General features: G+C 42.0%; 1 protein-coding gene across 3 annotated transcripts in view; it reads right to left on the bottom strand.

Moving 5' to 3' along the window:
* Window positions 1-18,588, bottom strand: part of C1QTNF7 (C1q and TNF related 7) — a 67,111-nt gene that overhangs the window by 16,863 nt on the left and 31,660 nt on the right. The window lies entirely within an intron of this gene.

Genomic DNA, 18,588 nt, shown 5'->3' with positions numbered 1-18,588 from the left:
GATGGCTGGGAGAAGTCCTTAAATGGGAACTCAGATGTGAAACTTGTTTTTCCTGCCAGAAGTCTGGCTGAAGTAGATCGTTGTAGCGTATGTTCAAGCTGTGGTGAGCCCAGATATCACAGTCATTTCTCTGTGTTTGAGGTCTGTCTTCAAACCACGACAAGGATGCAGTATGCCAGCAGTTACAGAAGAGGGACCTGTTGGAAGGTCACAGCGTGTAGGGTATAGCCCCGAGCCCCGTGCACTGCCGCTGCCCTTTCCTCATTTGCAGACTTTTGAAGACTAGTCCTCCCTTGTGAACCCTGGCAACAGAGATGCTGTGCAGGTGGTACCACTTGTGCAGAAGTAATCGCAGCCAAAACAGCCTCCTCTCCAGAGGCCCTCGACTGCAGAGAGGGCAATAATGACTCACTGCCTATTAGCAAACATAGTGTGTTTGGCAAAAACAAGGATCCTGTGAAGGAAAGAGGTTGTTTTGTTTTGGAGTTTCATCTGTAAGCTGTGGGGTTTATTTTTTCTATCTTTTTTAAATGTTTCCTGTTTCTGCCCTGTCAGTGGGTGCCACAGCGAGGCCCGAGGAGAACCAGACTGTCTGTGACTCTTTCTGTGCCCAAAGTACAAAGACCTGAAGGCAGACGGGCAGCTGAGACCTGCTGTGTGTAGTGCACGTATGGAAAGGATGCTGCTGCTGTTTCCAAATGACGAATGGTTGGTAGCTCTTGAGTTTTGCATGGCTTCATTTTGATATCTTTGAGGGAAAAAGGTTGTGCAAGTCTCTCTGCGATAAGCAAAAGGGGAGTTTGCGCTCTCGCCTGGAGGACGTCTGCTTTCCAAGAGCAGCAGGACATGGCTGAGGCTCCTCAGCCTTCTCACCTGCAACAGCAGCTAAAACCCACAGTGGGGAGAGGCCAAATGGAGCCCTTGTTCAGTGTGCCTCTTGCCCATGAACTTGGACCATTTCCCAGAAACAGCAGGCAGCTCAGGAACCCTAAGAACCCCCTGTCTGCCTATGTACATTGCTGTTTATCATCCTGGTCTAGTCCAAATACCAGGAAAAGGTCAAGGGAACATGAAGTCCAATCTGACTGATGCGTTAGCAATATTATTTTCTCCATAACCCCCCCCCATTTTATGAAGGGTATCTGTTCTATTCTGCTCATGACTTGCCCCTTGCTGTGGCCTGTCTGTGTAGGATAAAGCTGCTCCAGTGTATCAGGCCATTTTAATGCTTGTGGTCTTCCCTCATTCTTCTGAGTTACTTTTACCCCAGGCTAAAGTTTGTAAATCTTTGACTCCTGTTTACAAATAGACAGTCTGGATAACATTAGCAAACATAAACAGTACTCTCCCTGAAAATCCCATTTTAAACACAGGTTTGTAAAGACTAATTTTATCTCTGCCATCTGTAACTAGTTAAAATGCCAATTGTTTTTCTTTAAAAGGATTTTAAGAATGGATAGTAACCATGAGGTAGATTAAAAGTAATTTAAATTGTGGGTTTTTATTAAGAGTTTAGAAAAAAATCTGTTAGAGAGCTGGGTTATCTGCGGTCTCCAAATGGTGCTGGAAAAAATGATAGTGCTCTCAGTTGTCATAGGAGATATTTTTCTTTTAAGCTGTATGATATGTTTTTCTAACATTTATGCTCAAACTTGCATTGGTTTATCTTAAAATAATTTAGTTAAATGCCACATCCTCAGCAGACACTGTAATTGATCTAGAATCAACCAATTTATTTTTATTTGGCCTAAGCTGGAAAAAGGAGTTACATAAAGTAAGGATATAGTCGGGCTATATAAACCAAGGATATAGTCAGGCTCTTGTTGCAGAAATATGTGTACCAATTTAAAATGTAACTGTCCCTCTGCAGTTCGTTACTGCTGTTCTGCTGGGGCTCCCTTTCTTTGTAGATTAGCTACTTCCATAGGCTGTTTAACCCAGCTGACACTGCATTAAATCATACGAGGAGCATTTGTGTGCTTTGCTATCCAGTACTGTTTTGCAGGGCAACGTAAGGGTTGGGGAAGGCTTCCCACATAGTAAATGGCTGACCAGGGCATAGTGCAGTATAAACCATTCCTACAGTCATTGGACCCACCAAAATCAGCTGTTTCAGCTGAGACACTGGGCTTTGCACAGCTGCAGGCATACGTTCCTCCTGCTGCCCTTTCTGGGCTGTGGCCACCTTAGGGAGATCTTAGTGGGTGGCAACTTCATAAAGCACCTTGTCAGGATTCACCAGACATATCTGTTCAAAAATTTAAGATGTTAGCATGGCTGATACATCCTCCTTTCCTTCTGGCCACTTTGCAACTGGGGCAGGTGAAAACAATTTTTATCCATTGCCATTGTTTGCTAGGTGGGAGCCAAAGTGCTAAAAGTGTCCAGATGGGTGCTTGCACTGGTCTAATTAAATCAGCTTTGAAACACATCTTTAGGCTGTGGACAGATGTTAATTTTGTAGAGAGCTGTGCCAGATGAAGATTACAAGCCACGCTGCTGGAGGTTATTGCCCTCACAGCTCCGCTGGCGCAGCTGTCCCAGATCCTCTTCAGCTTAGGGTACAGACATGCATCTCAGGTGGTGAAGGCTGGAGAGGTCACCACCTGCCTGCCCATGCTGGCACCCTTGGCACAGCACCAGCTGTGCTGAGTGCTCCAAAGTGTGTCTTCTGGCCTCTTTCAGTCAAAATGAACCAGGCTGGCCTGTACAGTAGGAATAAGAGAGCTCTTGTTTGCTCTGGCTCATTGTGTCTGAAAAGGAGTGGGGAGCTCTAACTGGGCAGGGGACAGTGGGAGCACAGGGGACAAGCTTGGGTTGGCACAGCTGGGTCTGAAGGAAGCTTCTGTTTGCAGCCTTCCTGTGCTGGGGTGGGAGCAGAAACCATAAGTGGGGTGACCCACGGGCGAGGAGTTTTGGAGAGTGGCAAGAGACTCAACTGCTTTGGGCTGCTCACTTACCAAGGTCTGGGCATGGCTTAAGCTAGGGCCGCAGGGGCTGATGAAGGATTGTCAAAGGCAGTCCAATCCAAACAAGCAAGCTTTTCTTGTCAAGCAGTTATATTTTTACCAAATGTGTTAATGTGTGTACAGACAAAGTATGACACAATGTTGACCAAGTCTGGTGAGCTACTAGCTTCACTTGGCCAAAACTATCTTAGCAGACATTATTAAACTTCCTATGTTATACAAAGGTCAACTATGACAAATTAACATGCTTTTTTGCGTCTTAAACCCTGTCTGCATTAGGAACCATCATATTCATTCTCATGACGAATCTCAGCTAATACGTATTAGCTTAAAAGCACCTTAAATGCCTTACAAAAACTTCTATGTGGTCGTGACCTTAGTTATTGAGCTGACCCATTTTCAAGCATGCTAAATTTATGGTTTCTTCCTGTTGTTCAAGAGCTGCTTATTATTAAAGAAGGCAGGTAGTGCTGTTTCCACTGAAAAGTAGGAAAAAATGTCACTATTGCTGATGGTGCTGTCTGTTTCCTCAGCTCTCCAAGCCAGTTTTTAATTAAGCATACATAATGCAGTCCTTCCTTACTGCCCTTGCTGGGGGAGTATTTCTTTTGATTGCACTTTTAAAGATCATAGTTACATGCAGAAATCAGCCCTATCTTTGATTTTCAAGAAGCGAATCAAAAAGTGGCTGAAAATAACCCCAGGTCCATGCCCCATCCCCAAGCTCCTGCCCGTGCATTGCGTGCCCTCCCCACAGGGACCAGGTGGTTAGCCCAGGAGAGCAGCCAGCTTCATTCTCTGAGGCACCTGGTTGTGTCCATCTTCTCAGGAAACAAATTACAAATCCTCTGTGTATACAAGCTACTATTATTTATTGGTTGATTCATCATTCCCCACAGTTTCCTTCAAAATCTCCAAGCAGTGAAGAAACGTGTTCCCTATTCCATAGAAACATGGCATTTATGTAAGCTGAAAGCGCTCCTGAGAACATTGATTTACCTAACTCTGTTTTCTGGCCATTTCCTAATGCAGCTTTCCAAAGTTTTAGCAGCACAGCTCACAGCCATCCAAGTGAAAGACTGGCAACAGGAGCAGCAAAAGAAAAATAGGTACAAGCATCCCTAATCAGGGCAGGAGCTGGATTTGCTGTGGCACCTTTGCTGGGTGGCACACTGGGTTTGAGCCTGGCATTTGATTTTCTATGACCACTAGATGGCATAAAAAAATGCTCTTGTAGGCATCAGCTTGTTCCAGAAAAATTACTGTGTTGGGGTCATGCTGCAGTTAAAGGGGATTCTTACGTTGCTTTTAATCAAAGGCATATTTTGATGTTCCTCTTGGATGCAAAAATTTAGGAGTCGTCCTCCTGAGCAAAAATTAACCTTAGCAGCAAAATTCAGCTTTAAATAAAATAAAAAACTGCTGAAGTCAGTGCCATTCTCAGGTGGAGGATAACATAACAGAAGATGAGGAGTAGGGAGGTTGCTCTGCTAATTGCATTACAGGACAAGGTGCTATGAAAAATCATCAGTTCTCATCTTGGTTTTGATAATGATTCTCTTTGTAGCTTTGAGCAAATCACATAATCTGCTTCATTTCTCAATTTCCATATAAAGGGCAATGATTTTCTGCCTTGCAGTGGTGCTGCAGGAGTTAATTAATACTCATAAAGCACAAATGGAGAGAAGAAAAATACCGATGACTCCCAAAAGCTAATTGTAAGAAAGAGCTCTCCTGGTCTGTCTGTCCTGCACTATCCAGCTATTGCTGTGCCACTGTTGTGGTTATAATAAGATGATGGATTATGGGTAAATTTAAAACATACTGGAAAAATGTTGCTAAATGCTACTGAAACAAAGTAAAACCACTGAAAGAAATGAATTAACATTTTATTTTTTGTTCCATTTGTGGTATAATTCATTATGGAAATTTCATGGGAAGCGAAAACAGCCTGCCTGCAGCTCTCTAAAACCCGTCTGAGTTAAAGAAACAGCCTGATGGATGATGGCTTGCATGGCCTGACCCCCACCTGCAGTCCAGCTTCTCTCCAGCTGAGGGCAACTTTCAGTTCAAATCTGTAGCTTTGGTGCAGTCTCCGGTTCGGTTGCTTATTCATAATTAAAACTGCTAGTTACTCGGAGCGCTTTGCAGCTGCTGTGAAAGGTAATGTCTCTTGTACATCCTCAGGATCAAGATCTTTGGTGATTTCACAGCAGAAATATGCAATCTGATGGTAATGGCTTCTGATATTTCTGCTTTATAGCAAGACATTTTTGAATGCTGTTCGGAGCTAAGTGAAAAGGATAGGGAATCCACTGTAAATTATTAGTGACTTGGAAAATCTTGCCGCAGCAATTGGTATGACTGCTGTGGTCAGGAGATGACATATTTCTCTTTACTCTTCTCTTTATTGAGTGTAGTGGCTATGAATGCCCTAAGGAGAGCCAGAGGATTTTACAGGGTGTAATGGGAACTACTTTTCATCATTTAGAACGAAAGGGTTTAAAGGTTCAGATAAGGACAGTACTGAAAAAGAGAATTTGGCATAATGTCCCTGAGAAAACAATATTGCAACAATGAACAATGATATTCAAGCATGCTTTATACACTGATTTCACTGCCAATGAAAAGAGACTGACTGTGTGTCTTCCCATAATGACAGAGGGTATTTATGGCATAAATGTAAGTTTTGGTTTATCTGAAACTGAGTTTTATCAGCTGTCCTTTAACAAACTGAGGAATCAGACTGTGAATGAGAGACACGAAAACTGTCAGACCAAAACACACCCAACCAAACAAATGATTACTGATTGGCCTTGAAGAAAGCTGAGAAAAACATTTTTCATAACAAAAATAAGGCACTGAAATACTGTAGTTGCACTGCCAAAGTGATTTCCAACCACTCACAAGTGTATCAACTTTGTTTTTCCAGCGATAAATTTAGTTTTTCCGCTTGTTCCCCACTGCACATTTCAGTGATGGTGTTGGAGACTTTTCAATTTCCATTTAAGATTTTAAACAGCAAATAAAGTGATCTTGGCAGCCTGTGGGAGAGCTAATGCAGGAGATAGAAGATGTGTAGAAAATGGTTTATACAAAGGTTGAGTTCAGGTTCAACTACTCCCTCCAAAGCCATACTGCGGCCAGGTGACAGCAAGCACTGTGCAGCCTCAGGAGCATCCAGGAGTCTTTCAGATGGACCAGAAGTTCAATGAGGTGTTTTATCAGCTTGTTTCCTTGTTCTGCTACAGCTGTGGTTCCCCTGCGCCTGGGCCTCACTGGCTGCAATGCATTACCCTCTGTAGAGGAGAGGCCCTATGGCAGCACCCATCCCTTATAGCAACATGCCTCCTGGGTACATGCAGGATGAGCAGACCCAGCGTATGCTATAAAACCTGTGAACCCAAGCAAGGCCAGCCCTGCTGCGTTCATATACCAGCTCAGTGGTGAGAAGGCCCTTGGGTCATCTGTTGGAGCCTGCAGTGGTGAAGGAGATGGGGTAGGAGGAAGACAATGCACAAAAACAGGCTGGTGCTGCCTTGAGGGTTACTGCATGGTCCCTCCAGGAGCGGGCTGTGAGCCAGTTTTGTGGCTGTGCTGGGTTTAGTTATCTCTGGTGCTGAAGATGCTGCTATGGAATAAAGTCTCTTGGGTTCCAGCTTTGGATGCTTAGCATTATGACCACAATCCTTTGGGACCCATGACTTGTCCTCCCTCATAGCCATGTTCAGTAAGTGAGTACAGTGCTCTCCTCCTTGTCAGAGACTGTGTGAGGCAGTTACCCATCATGACAACCTGCAGAAAGTGTTTTCTGATCCTGAAAACAAACCCTTTATGTAGGAAATAAAGTAACATGTCCAGCAACAGTACTTTTAGCCATTAGCATAATTTTATTCCAACTAATTAGCCTTCTGATACTGTTTTTTTCTAAATACCGAAATCTTGGTATTTTGTTACTTCTCTAAATGGAACAAACCGTAATAAAGCAATAGCAAATCAGAGATTATTTTAGTTTCAAAAAAATTTGATAAAGCTGAGATTGAAAGTTGGAAAATTAAATGAAAGGGAAAAAACACACCATAAAGAAGTACAATCATTTGACAAATAGCTAATAGACTTAAGAGATTCCCTCTTTCTTAGTGCTCAGGGAGTTTACTTATTTTTCCCTATGCAGAACATGCACAATACCTTATTTAGTAATATTTCAAGAAGCTTTTTTAGCATCTGGCATTGAGTGTAATTGTTGCAATGCTCTGGCAGCATACTACACTGTAAAGCTAACACATTATCATGCCAAGGAGATGAAAAGAAGTGGAGAAGGCTCAAGAAATTTTCAGTGCAAGGTGCAGCTCCTGCTCCAATGTCATTCTTCTGCTTTCTAGTGCTCTGACTAAAAGCATGGGAATTTTTTCCCTCTGTGTGTGTGTGTGTGTTTGTATGTGTGTGTGTCTGTGTGTTTGCTACAAAAGTTGCTATGCAACTGATCTTTAAGTAAAACAGTTTCCATTAACAGTTGTTACATACCACCCTGAATGGTATTAACAAGGTCAATGCAGAGATAAAATAATTATTATCAACATTTCTTGTAACTAAAGCCTAAAATTTTGTGGATATCCTTTTTGTAAAGGAGATAAAATAAACTTTGGTTCATGACATAATTTTTAGATGTAATGTATTCTTTTCCTTTCAAAACTCTACATGTGCATTATGGAGTTAAAAAGACAAGACTAAGAAAATCTAAGCTGACAGCAAATTACTATGACAAATAAATTGACAAGTGCCAAAATCTTCACAATGTTCACCAAAGACTTTGCAGTTGCTGTTCATTTTTATGGCCAAGGTGCTCCACAACTGTGGCAACAATAGCAGATGACCAAAAGAGAAAAGGTGGAAGTCCACTGAGATGTGATGTAAAATCAGTGGACTAAATTATGTTCTCATTGGCACTGGTATAAATCCAGACTAAGACATTGGACTACATTGTGTTTATTTCCCGTTTTCCAATGAGTAACCAAATAGAAATTGGTCCAATGTTCCTCAACTGTCTCTTCCACTCCCTTTTATAGGAACTACTCATGAATAACTCAATGAGAATATCATGCTGACTGCATGTTCTCCACTTGTTAGGAGGAAAAATAACACCACAATGTTTTTTCCAATATACCTTCCTAGTGGACCACCTCTCACTATGAGAATTGTGAGGTACTGCCAGCCTCAAGGATCCTGTTTCCTAAGAAAAATCAAGCTGGTGGGTCTGGGGAGCAGAGGAAGTGTAACTGTGAAATCAGGAGCCATCTGCCACCCAAAGAAACCCCTAGGTATGAAAGAATTGACATGAGAGCATCTGATCATGGTCAGCTGGAAAGTAAGGAGGGTGATGAAGATGTGAAATGAGTGGAAACTCCCACTGGAGGCCTCCAAGGGCTGGGAACTGGGGTAAACAAAGTTTTCAGTGGCAGAAGTTGGATCTATTGTTGTTCAAAAATACAAAGGCCAAGTCCTGTCCTGTCCAATACAGGATAAAACCCCAGAGCAGCTGCCTGCCTGGGAATTACCCAACTTTAGTCTGATGCTGTGTGCAGAGTGAAGTGTCTGGGGATAGCTAAACTGTCCTTCTACCCGCCAACTAAATGCACAGGGGGTTGATTTACAGGCTGTTCATTTACCCTATTTGCCAGCAAACACTGAGCCTCTGTGGAACAGACTCACCACTGCCCCACATTGTAAGTGGACATGCAGTGGTGCCTAGGAAGGGTATGGTTGGTAAGATACACAGGAGGGAAAGCATTTTGTCCTGTCTTCAAAAAATCATGCTACAGCACAGTGCAGAGGTGAACTGGGCCCTACAGAAACAGCAGGATTGAGCAGCTGCAGGTGGAAATGGACCTTTGTAACTTCATTGCCACAGATCTGCTCTACCCTCAGTGAGAGTCTGGAGATGGCAAAGGAAAGGCTTTGTTAAAGCCCAGACCTGGTAGAAGGGCTTTGCATTCCTAAATGATTGAATCAAAAAGCAGAGCATAAACCTCATAGGCAACACGCCTTGCACGAGGTTTATTTTTACTATGTGAAATCAAGCACTGGAATGTCCTGTACTGATTCCAGAAGGGTTAACACTTTACATGCCTCGCAGACTGGCCAGGCGGGACACCCACTGCTGTGGGTACAGGCTGTATCCTCATTTTCCTTATACCTCAGTGACTGAAACAGCTGTGCCCTCCTGCCTTTCTCAGCTCACCTTTCCTCTGGGGGCTTCTTGAATTATTGCTCCCACAAATCATACTTCTCCTCCCCCTTCGTTGTCCATTCCTGTTCCAAGAAACCTTCACCAATGCCAACCAACAGAATTTTTTAGTCTTATTTCTCCAGCTGCAGCTTAGCTGGCATATCTCTGAAAGGGGCACGTAAGAAGTGCGTGGTATAGTTAGTAGTATATGGTATGATTGCTAATGCCAGCTGTTGTGCCATCTTTGTGAGAGCTCAGCTCCCTGGTTTTAAAATGATGCCAGACTGAAGAGGAAGATCCTTCACTACCAATTCCAGGATGTGGCTGAAAACAACATGTAGAGGAAGATGGATGCTCTGCCATTTCATAAGGGGAAATGCTGTTCCCTTCTCTCTCGAAAGTGGTGGTACCACTGCAACAGGTGAGGGCAGGAGGGGGTTGCAGCCAGGCTGGCAAGGGCAAGGTGCTCAAACCCACCATGGCTCAGACCTGCTGTCACCCAGCTCACAGCACCAACCGGGCTACCCAGCCTGCTGCTAGTGGGCCCATGTGAGACCAGATGGAGAATTTCTTCTTCCAAACCATGGCAAATCAACACTCTTGCGTTCACATTTTTGTTCTTCACTTGGGGAATTATTGCCTCTCATTACCTTAATAAGACAGAGACACTGTTTTAGTTGCTCAGAGCAGAGCTAAGCAGTTAACAGAAACATGAGAAGCCACTCATACTGACAAAAGGCAGCACTGCAGGCAGCTGCCTGCTTATGTGCTTCCTGGAAGAATTCAGAGAAAGTGGGAAACTTCAACAGAAACATAATTTGTTTGCCGTAATCAGCTTCTAGCTGATCTGCTTAAAAACATGTTCTTTAACCAAGACTCTAAGGTCCTACTACTGAACAATCACAGTCACCTCTTCTAATGCAGCTTTTAAAGCTTTTGAAAGATGGTAGGACAGACCCTGTTGTGTTTCATCCTGAGTTTTCTTATGTTCCTTTCTGGTGGAAAATTAGGAGGCCAGTACCGGAAAACTCCTTAAGTGATATGACTTTTCCAAGGTCTGCTGTCACAGCTTTTGTTTTTACCAGTCAATGCCACTTTGGCAAATTAGCAGATTATGACAGGTCCTGGTGCTGTGTGGACTTTCACATTGTATATCCATCCCATACGGGGGTTCTTTTCTCCAAAATGTTCCAATTCTCTTTCTAAAATAATTTTTGCATCTCCAGCCTAGGCAGGGATTTTGAATAACTATTTGAAAAGACAAGACAGTTAAAATGCAGAAGGAAAGAAGTGTTTATTCAGGAACTGAGACAAAGACAGAAACACCTTGCTCAAGGGCACACAGGAGCTTTCCAGCAATAAAAGGCTTGAACCTGGGTACCCACTCTGTAGCTTTACTGTAAAGCACTTGCCTTGTCCAGAGAAGCAATAAAGCACCACAATGGTGAACTCATCATAACCCCAGTTTAAATTTTAAATGGATGTCTTTTAAAGGAAAAAAAATATCACATAAGTATCTTCTTCAACCCCTCACTATCCATGGGCTCCATTTCCCTCTCATGTGAGCAAGAATTAACATTTCTGTAGTTCTAATGAGAGCCCATTACTTTGTGGCATAACCCCATCTCACCTACCACCACAGATCTATAACAAGCACAGCAAATTTATTCATTAGATTTATCCTATGTTTATTAACAGCCCATCTTAGAAAAAGAGTCAGTGACAAAAACCATCTGGAATAAACATAATAGAAAACAAACAATGTAATATATTCCATCACTCCAGCCTAATTACACTGTTTGGTGCAAATACAAGCGACAATTTACAAGCTGAACTCTTATTAAAGGGAAAAATGAGCTGCGTGGGGAAGCACAAATCAAAGTAACTAATCAACACAGACAACACATTCAGGGATTTAAGAGCCAAGGTATGGTAGTCTTTTATTCCTCCTAGTTTTCAATTTGGGAGACCTGCTGTGGTGTTGCTGTACATTATACGTTCTTTCTACTTATGAAGCATTGGGGAGAAGCACGTATCTGGTTGTTGTCTTATTTTCACAAGCTACAGCCTGTGTCCTTTAGATTTAAACACTTTTCTTGTCCTATCATTTAGGCTGGGATCAAGGTACACTGTCCCAGGCACCAGTTTTCTTTTAAGGCATCTCTCCTCTTTTAGGATATAGAAAAAGCTTGGAATTAAGAAGAAAGTTAAAAATGGTTGGAGTCAGCTAAAAGCAATGCCAATTTGACCTCAGGTTAGTTCTTATTGAGTCAATTGGTGCAGCAAGAGAAAAAGGAAAAAGGTCTCTCCCTCCCATGCAAGCATCTGAACAACACATGGCTGCTGTCCATGATTTGTTTCAGCTTGGAAGCTGGAACTGACTCATTAGATGCATCTGGTGTCCCCAGGGAAGCAAGAAAAAAACACTGGCAGCAATGAAGAAAAGATGGTAGAAGCCATCTGAAGCAGAAATTAGCCAACCATCCTGTCTGCATTAGAGCATGAACTTCAAGAACAGCATTAGGCACCTGCATGAAAGCTGAGCCCTCAAAGGCATAGCAAAGTGATACAGTGCTACAATGTGTCAGTTTAGGGAACATACACCCATAATCTGGAAAATACCACCTCAGGCCAACAGGGGAAAACTTCAGACCTCATTACAAGGGGCAACAAGCTAGCATTGCAGTGAAATCAATTTTTACAAATACACCCAAGCACTGACCACAAAGTGGAGTCGTAACTTCCATAAATGCTAGCAAAACAGGATTCCTATAATCCTACAGTGAAAAAGTCCCTCTGAGTGGAGGAGGTGCTGGAGGAGGGGTTTTTAACTCTTTCTGTGGGGGAAAAAAGCCAGAGTGAGAAAGGGCTACACTGAAGGGGACAAAGATGTCAAAAGACCCACATATTCTTTATCTGTCATAAGGAGGGAGACCAGCAGTTACCACCACCCCAGGTGAAGAAGTGCTTCTCTGGACCTTCATGTTCCTTCCTTGCCTGCAAGGAGCCAAGGTCCTTTCACACTTTGGAAATGGCCATGTAGCTCTAAGACCTTCTATCCCGAGGTTGTCTTGGAAACAACATTAATCTCATGTCAAGACATTTCATATTTTTCCTTGAACTTTTTTTTCTTTCTTTCTTTCTTTTTTTTTTTTTTTTTTTTTCTTTTCTGGAACAGGGTCTAGTGCTCTGTTTCAGGGCCTGGTAGGCACTGAAAAATAGCATATTATCAACAATAACGTAGGCTTATTCTCAACAAAAGGGTTGATAATAAGCAAGCTTTTGTCATAGCTCATGTATGAAAAATATTCAAAATTGTTTCTGCACCTTCTATTTTCAGAAAGAAAAAACAAATGTTAAATCCTTTTCTCTTTGAAGAGATGATGTCATCAATGTGGCCAGAGCGGGATGTTTCTTCATTTAAAAGGCAAGGTGCAAAGTTAAAGAAATACACCCCTGAGAATTTTGAAATTTCAGTGATTCATAACAGCCAAAAGTATTACTGCCAGATAACTGCAACTCCATCTCTCCAGAGCCTTATCACATCATCTGTATCATCATGCAGATCAAGATGACATAGCTGTTGCTGACTAATTTCAAGTGTGACATTCACAGCATAGATGCACTATTGGGATGGTCTTTGGCACCACTTTCATCCAAGCATCTCTGCATGCGGTCTGCCTGCAGCTATCATTCTCTTCAATCAGGAAGAGAACATGAGGATGATTCTTTCCCTCATGCCCATGCCTATTCTTAAAACACAGTGTATCTAAATCACCTGTCAAACCCCACAGCTATTGTGTTCATTTATGTATCTCTTCTTGGCCTTAACTGCACTGGTATAGATAAAAGAAGGATGACTCTCCATTTGTAAATTACAAAAATCTAGGAGTATGTGGTGTCTGTCAATAATTATAATGATAAAATACCTTTATTTGTAATTTATATGGATTTTTACTTTCTTGTATCACCATTTGTGCTCAGTTTGACTACGGAATCTGAACATTTTCCTTCCTGAACAAGGAATGGCCATGAGTACAGAGCATTTTCTTTAACAAACAGAACATAGCAGCCATGGTATGGTGAACCCAACGTGGTCACATAGTCTCCAGATCTTCACCTTTGTAATTGGGAATTACTCTGCCCATTTGGAATGCCCAGATACTTGTATTGTTGCTCTCTTGAACTTTGAAGGTTTTCTGTAATCCTCCAGGATTCCCTAGTTTGGATTATTTCCTCTGAGGGAAGAGATTCAGGGGGCATGCCAATGATGCTGTGCAGGTAGGTGGGAGGTTGTTCGTGCACTGAGGCAGTGATCAGGGTGTGCTGGCGGTGCCTTTGCTGTTACAGCTATGTGGTGCTGAATCTGGTTCCCCATTGCTACAAAAAAAACAAAACAGTCCCAATGCTTTCTTTTGACTACATGCACTGTCACATTTTCCCACATGATCCACCAAAGGCTTTCAGTGCTGTCAAGGATTTGAACTACTGATAACTGCCAAAGTCAATTTGTGGTGAACACTGCATTTTTTCTTAGTGTTATCAAGGACCTTGCAGGGACAAAATAACTGAAATACTGAGCTATCTCAGTGAACTATCTATCAACAGCCCCTCAAGGCAGAAACTACTTGCTAGAGCATCAGCTGATAAACCAAAAGAGAGATGAAGTTCAGAGGAAGAATTGTTCTAATTACCATGTAGCCTGCTTCACCATAATTTTAGAAAAAGCTGGACACAGATGTTACATGATTGCAATTACAGATTTCAGGAAACATCTTAAAAGCCACAGAGGAAACCTTAAAAATATAACAGAAATAATTCCTTGTGAAAAATGAACACAAGCAGATTCCACCTTGTGTCCCCGTGTCCGTCCGTCCCCTCCTCCCCATATTTAAGGTATCAGGTATGTTAGTTACTTCACTGAACTTCAGAAATGGGCAGTCACTCAAAGATAGGATAGATTAGCTAATAGCTATTGATAACTAAGGATGACACTATCTGTTCCAGCAAGTACATTTGCCTACAGAAAAAAAGACCACGTACCGGTTGCAACCCTCCATTGCAGCAGCTTGTTGAGAGCAACTTCCAGACTAGCTTTTCATCTGCAAACTGGTATGCCACTGAACTGTTTCTTTGCCTGCCAAGACCTTTTCTGTTACAGGAACAACAGTAATGGCAACTGGTCTCTGCTGTCCATACTGGTCACCTCTGGATGTTTTGCTACTTCTGGTCCTGCGCAGTCAGTTTTGCTGATTGTCTTGTACAACATTTAGGTTGCGAGCTTTCTGGCAGGTTTGGGAGGTTTGTTTCTGTTTCTGACCCTATGGGAAGGCTATAGGCACACAACAGCACATCAAGGATTAAAAGCTGCTTTCTTTCCCTCTTGACAAAGATTCTGCTTATTTATGGGTGGCCATGGATGGACACATGTTTCCAGAATTCAGGGAAACTACCTTCAGTTTTCTACATCTTCACAGACTTCTAGTATGATGTGAATTCAACAGTCATCAAGTCCTGCCTCAGTCCTCACATCTGTAAGTCCAGTAAGTGGTATTCAGAGAAATAGATACATACATGCTGAGGTGTTGCGCCAGACCAGAAACGGATGGTAAGGCTACGCAGAGAGAAAGAGATCTTGCAATATATACAAGAGAAATCTGGCATACATCATAATGTAATCTCTTCATATAATTTCAAGGGTTTATTTAGGGGAGCATCTCTCTCAGTTATGTTGCTGTCAGGTAGCGGAGTACCATCTGCAGTTTTCAAAGTATTTGAACATTTACAGTCTTTAAACAATTAGAATTGTCAGAAAGAAAGACAGCCCATCAATCAGAAGTTTTCACAACTACTTCTCATTTGTATGTAGATTTCTAAACATTACATTGTCAAATAATAGACTATAAAATAGAACCCTTCAACAATTTCCTTTCTTTTCTCGCCCCACCCCCCACGCCCTGCTTCTTTTAAACCCTACAGTATTGGATACAGAAGAGATCTTAAAACTTTCAAAGTGGAACTGAAGGAACTGCTCTCTTTGATCAACCTAATGGTTCTGTTAGTCCACCGTTGTCTTGAGTAATGAATGACCAGTCCCAGAAGACATATGAGTGAGGAAACCACCAGGAAATGCATAGCTAGTCAAGTCAGTAATTAAAGCAGCTGTTAGCCTTGGGCAACAGACTACAAGGGCCAGCAGCCTATGTGCTTTGCTTACATGTGGGCTACTTGGCTTGTATGTGCAGAGACGGAGATTGGCCACTAAAGTCCCAACAGTGGACAGTTCAGCCCACCGAGTCTGCTAGGGCATGCTGTCCCCATCAGGCCCCTTCTCCATCCCAAGCCTTCTCTTCTCCAGCAAGGCTGAACACCAGCTATGGTGCTGTGGAGTAAAAAGAGGGTGATTTGAGGTGCAAAAAGAGGAGAACTTGTATTCTGGAACAGCCTGGCATTAGAAGTTACTGTATCCTGAAGAAATGAGAAAGGAAAATGTTCCCAGAGGGAATGGAGAGAGGAAAAAAAGGAGGGAAAGAGCATATCCTGCATCACCACTGATCTCTTTTAGCACCCCTCCAGCACCACAAACCCTTCAACAGCCCCATTGCTTCTCAAAGGTGGAGGCAAAAACTCCAAAGGTTGCTTAAAATGAGGCATGTCTCTTCTTTCAAGTCAGGCTTGTGCCTTGTATAAGCACTGAGGCCATGCAATAATATATCTTATGTCATTATAATCAACAAAGTTTAAATAGTTCACACATGTCACAGACTGTCTTGAGTGATTTCTTTAAGAAATAAGCTTCAAATCTGAAAGACAGGTGGAGAGGGAGAAGAGAACTGTAGTATCTAACTATATAATGAATATCCAATAGCAAAACATTTGGATGAAATATGTTTATCTGACTTCTTTTTCTTGAAAGAAAATGAGAGTTATCTTCTTATTTTAAATTTATTCTTTCCATTTGTGTTCCCAAATTTATTCCTGGTCTAAGATCTTATGTTCCTAGATTCTCAGCTCATCGAATTTCATAGCTGTACCTCCTGAAAAATGAAACTTTGGAATAGGAAAGATCAAAAGATTTTTTTTTTCACAGTTATATACATAGGCACTGCATTATTTCCTCTGGGAAATTCTGAAAAAAAAAAAAAAAGAAAGAAAAGAAAAGATTTCAGCCTTTTCACAGTGTACATGAGAATGAGAATGCAATTCTCAACTAGGGCAGCTCCTTTGGCTCTTTTTGTTGCTTGTTCACTTTGACTGAGCTCACATCAGACAAGTGCATTTTCCAGTTGGTTTGTAACTCGAAACACAAGTTGAGAAATGGGATGAAAATATCTTACAACAAATAATCCTGAAAAACGTGGTTTATTGGTTTGCAAGCTAGGAAGTGGCATCAAGCATCCAGACATGGATACTTTTCATTTAATGCATCAGTTCTGCATAGTAAGACAGAGTACATTCCTCCCCATAAAATATACACAACAAAGTATTTAAATATGTTCAAATTCAAAACCATAACCATCTGCTTATCACAGACATCTGTAGCTTCAAAGCAAAGGACTATATGAAAGGTTCAGAAAGCTTTAGAGCTCAAAAGATGCATTTGCCAAGAGACTAATGGAACACATGAATATACACAAATTCAAAAAATATAACAAACTGCTGTTTTCTCTCTGGAGTACAGTTAGACCAGCTAGGTATGTGAGAGCTGAGTTTCAAAGGAAAAAAAAAAAAAAAAAAAAAAAAAAAGTTACCTCAGCTCTTATCCATCTCTGTCCTGAAAATTAAACTGTCATTTTCCAAACACTCCTGAAAAGCAATGTCTTCTTCTTCCATCAGCAAAGGACCCTGACTTTCACACCGATTCCCTACATCTCTGACTCACTACTGCCAATGCACCTTTAAAATGTGATTGTTATCACCCTGCAGACTTCTTTCTACAGAGCCTTTCCCCATTGTTGCTCAGGGACGTGATACCCCAGCTTCACTGGGAGCAGCACACTGCAGCTACACAGCCTTGCATATGTATTAATTTCCTTGCTATTTTGGCACCCAGGTCTGACTGCCTGGCTGAAGTCAAGGACAGCCTCCCTGTTGACTTCAATGACCTGTGTGCATCTCTCTTAATGGACAGTGCCCCTTTCCCCAAGTGGGTCTTGCATTGCCATGAAAACTAAAATCAACAGAAGGGTTGGGAGAGGTGCAAAGCTCTTTGGGGCAATATCTATGTTCCTCTGAGCACCTGATGCAGGAAGCAATTGTGGTGGCTTATCTGCAATAAATAAAGTTGTTATTGCCCTGTGGGTATGTGCCAGATTTCCACTGTGAGCACTGGAGGGCAGAGTTTGCACCTTTCAGATATGCGAGTCTAGAGGGAAGGACTGGTAAAAGTTATTGGGAACTTGGAAAAAGTGCGAGCCAAATAGAAGGTGTGAAGTCAGAGGGATTAGATGCTTTTGGAAAAGCTTCAAGGAATGCAAGGGGGCTAGAGACTCTGTGGACAGGAAGATACCGGGAACCCTGAGCGCATGAAATTCCTGTCTCAGGTTAATAACACCTGTATCAGGTCAGTGGAGCTAATCGAGCTTCCTGGCATAGCAGCCAGTTTCCATTCATTTATCACCCTGTCTGCATATGGGCAGCCATCAACCAAAAGGGCAGGGAGGACCTCACAGACAAGAAGAGAAATCTGAGATTTCAGTGCCTGTCTGCCAGGCCTATTGAAGCCAATACATACAGTAACTGCATAGAGGACAAGGAAATGTGTCATGACCTTAAACTACATGGTGAAGCTCAGAGAAAGCTGATCCATCCCTTGCAATAAACTCCAAATAACCATACAGAAAGTGATTAACTTAAATATGAGCATGAACATCAAGATATATTTTATAAAGCAATCAAAATATTTCTTCTGTCATTTAATGTTCCTCTTAGTCACATAATCTGTGACCTCTTAAATCTCACTGTAAAGCATATAAAATCCCTTAAGACCACAAGTTCAACATGGGGGTTACACACCACTTTTGAGTTCGCTGATGCTGCTTTATAAACTACCCTTCTGCTCTTTGTTTTCCTTTGCACAGGTTTTGCATTTTTCTGCCAGCTTCCCATTGTTCTTGAAATCAGAGTAACAAGAAATCAAAGAAATCAGAGAGCTGTCTGTGCCGATCACAGAGAACAGAAATGGTCAGCGATCAGAAAAGCAAACAAAGCTTGCCTGAGCCGTGTACAGATTCTGCTCCTTACACTACTCACAAGCAAAACATTTCTAAAAAGGTTATTTAGTTATTGTGCTGACGTACACACATTAATCAAAGCAACAGAAAGATAACAACATTACTAGTATTATGAAACTCATCTCAAGTTTAGATTATCTCAGAGTTTTTACGAGGCAAG

Source organism: Falco punctatus, assembly GCF_963210335.1.
Source record: "Falco punctatus genome assembly, chromosome: 1".
NCBI classification, from domain to species: domain Eukaryota; kingdom Metazoa; phylum Chordata; class Aves; order Falconiformes; family Falconidae; genus Falco; species Falco punctatus.
This window is presented reverse-complemented; position numbering and strand designations above follow the sequence as displayed.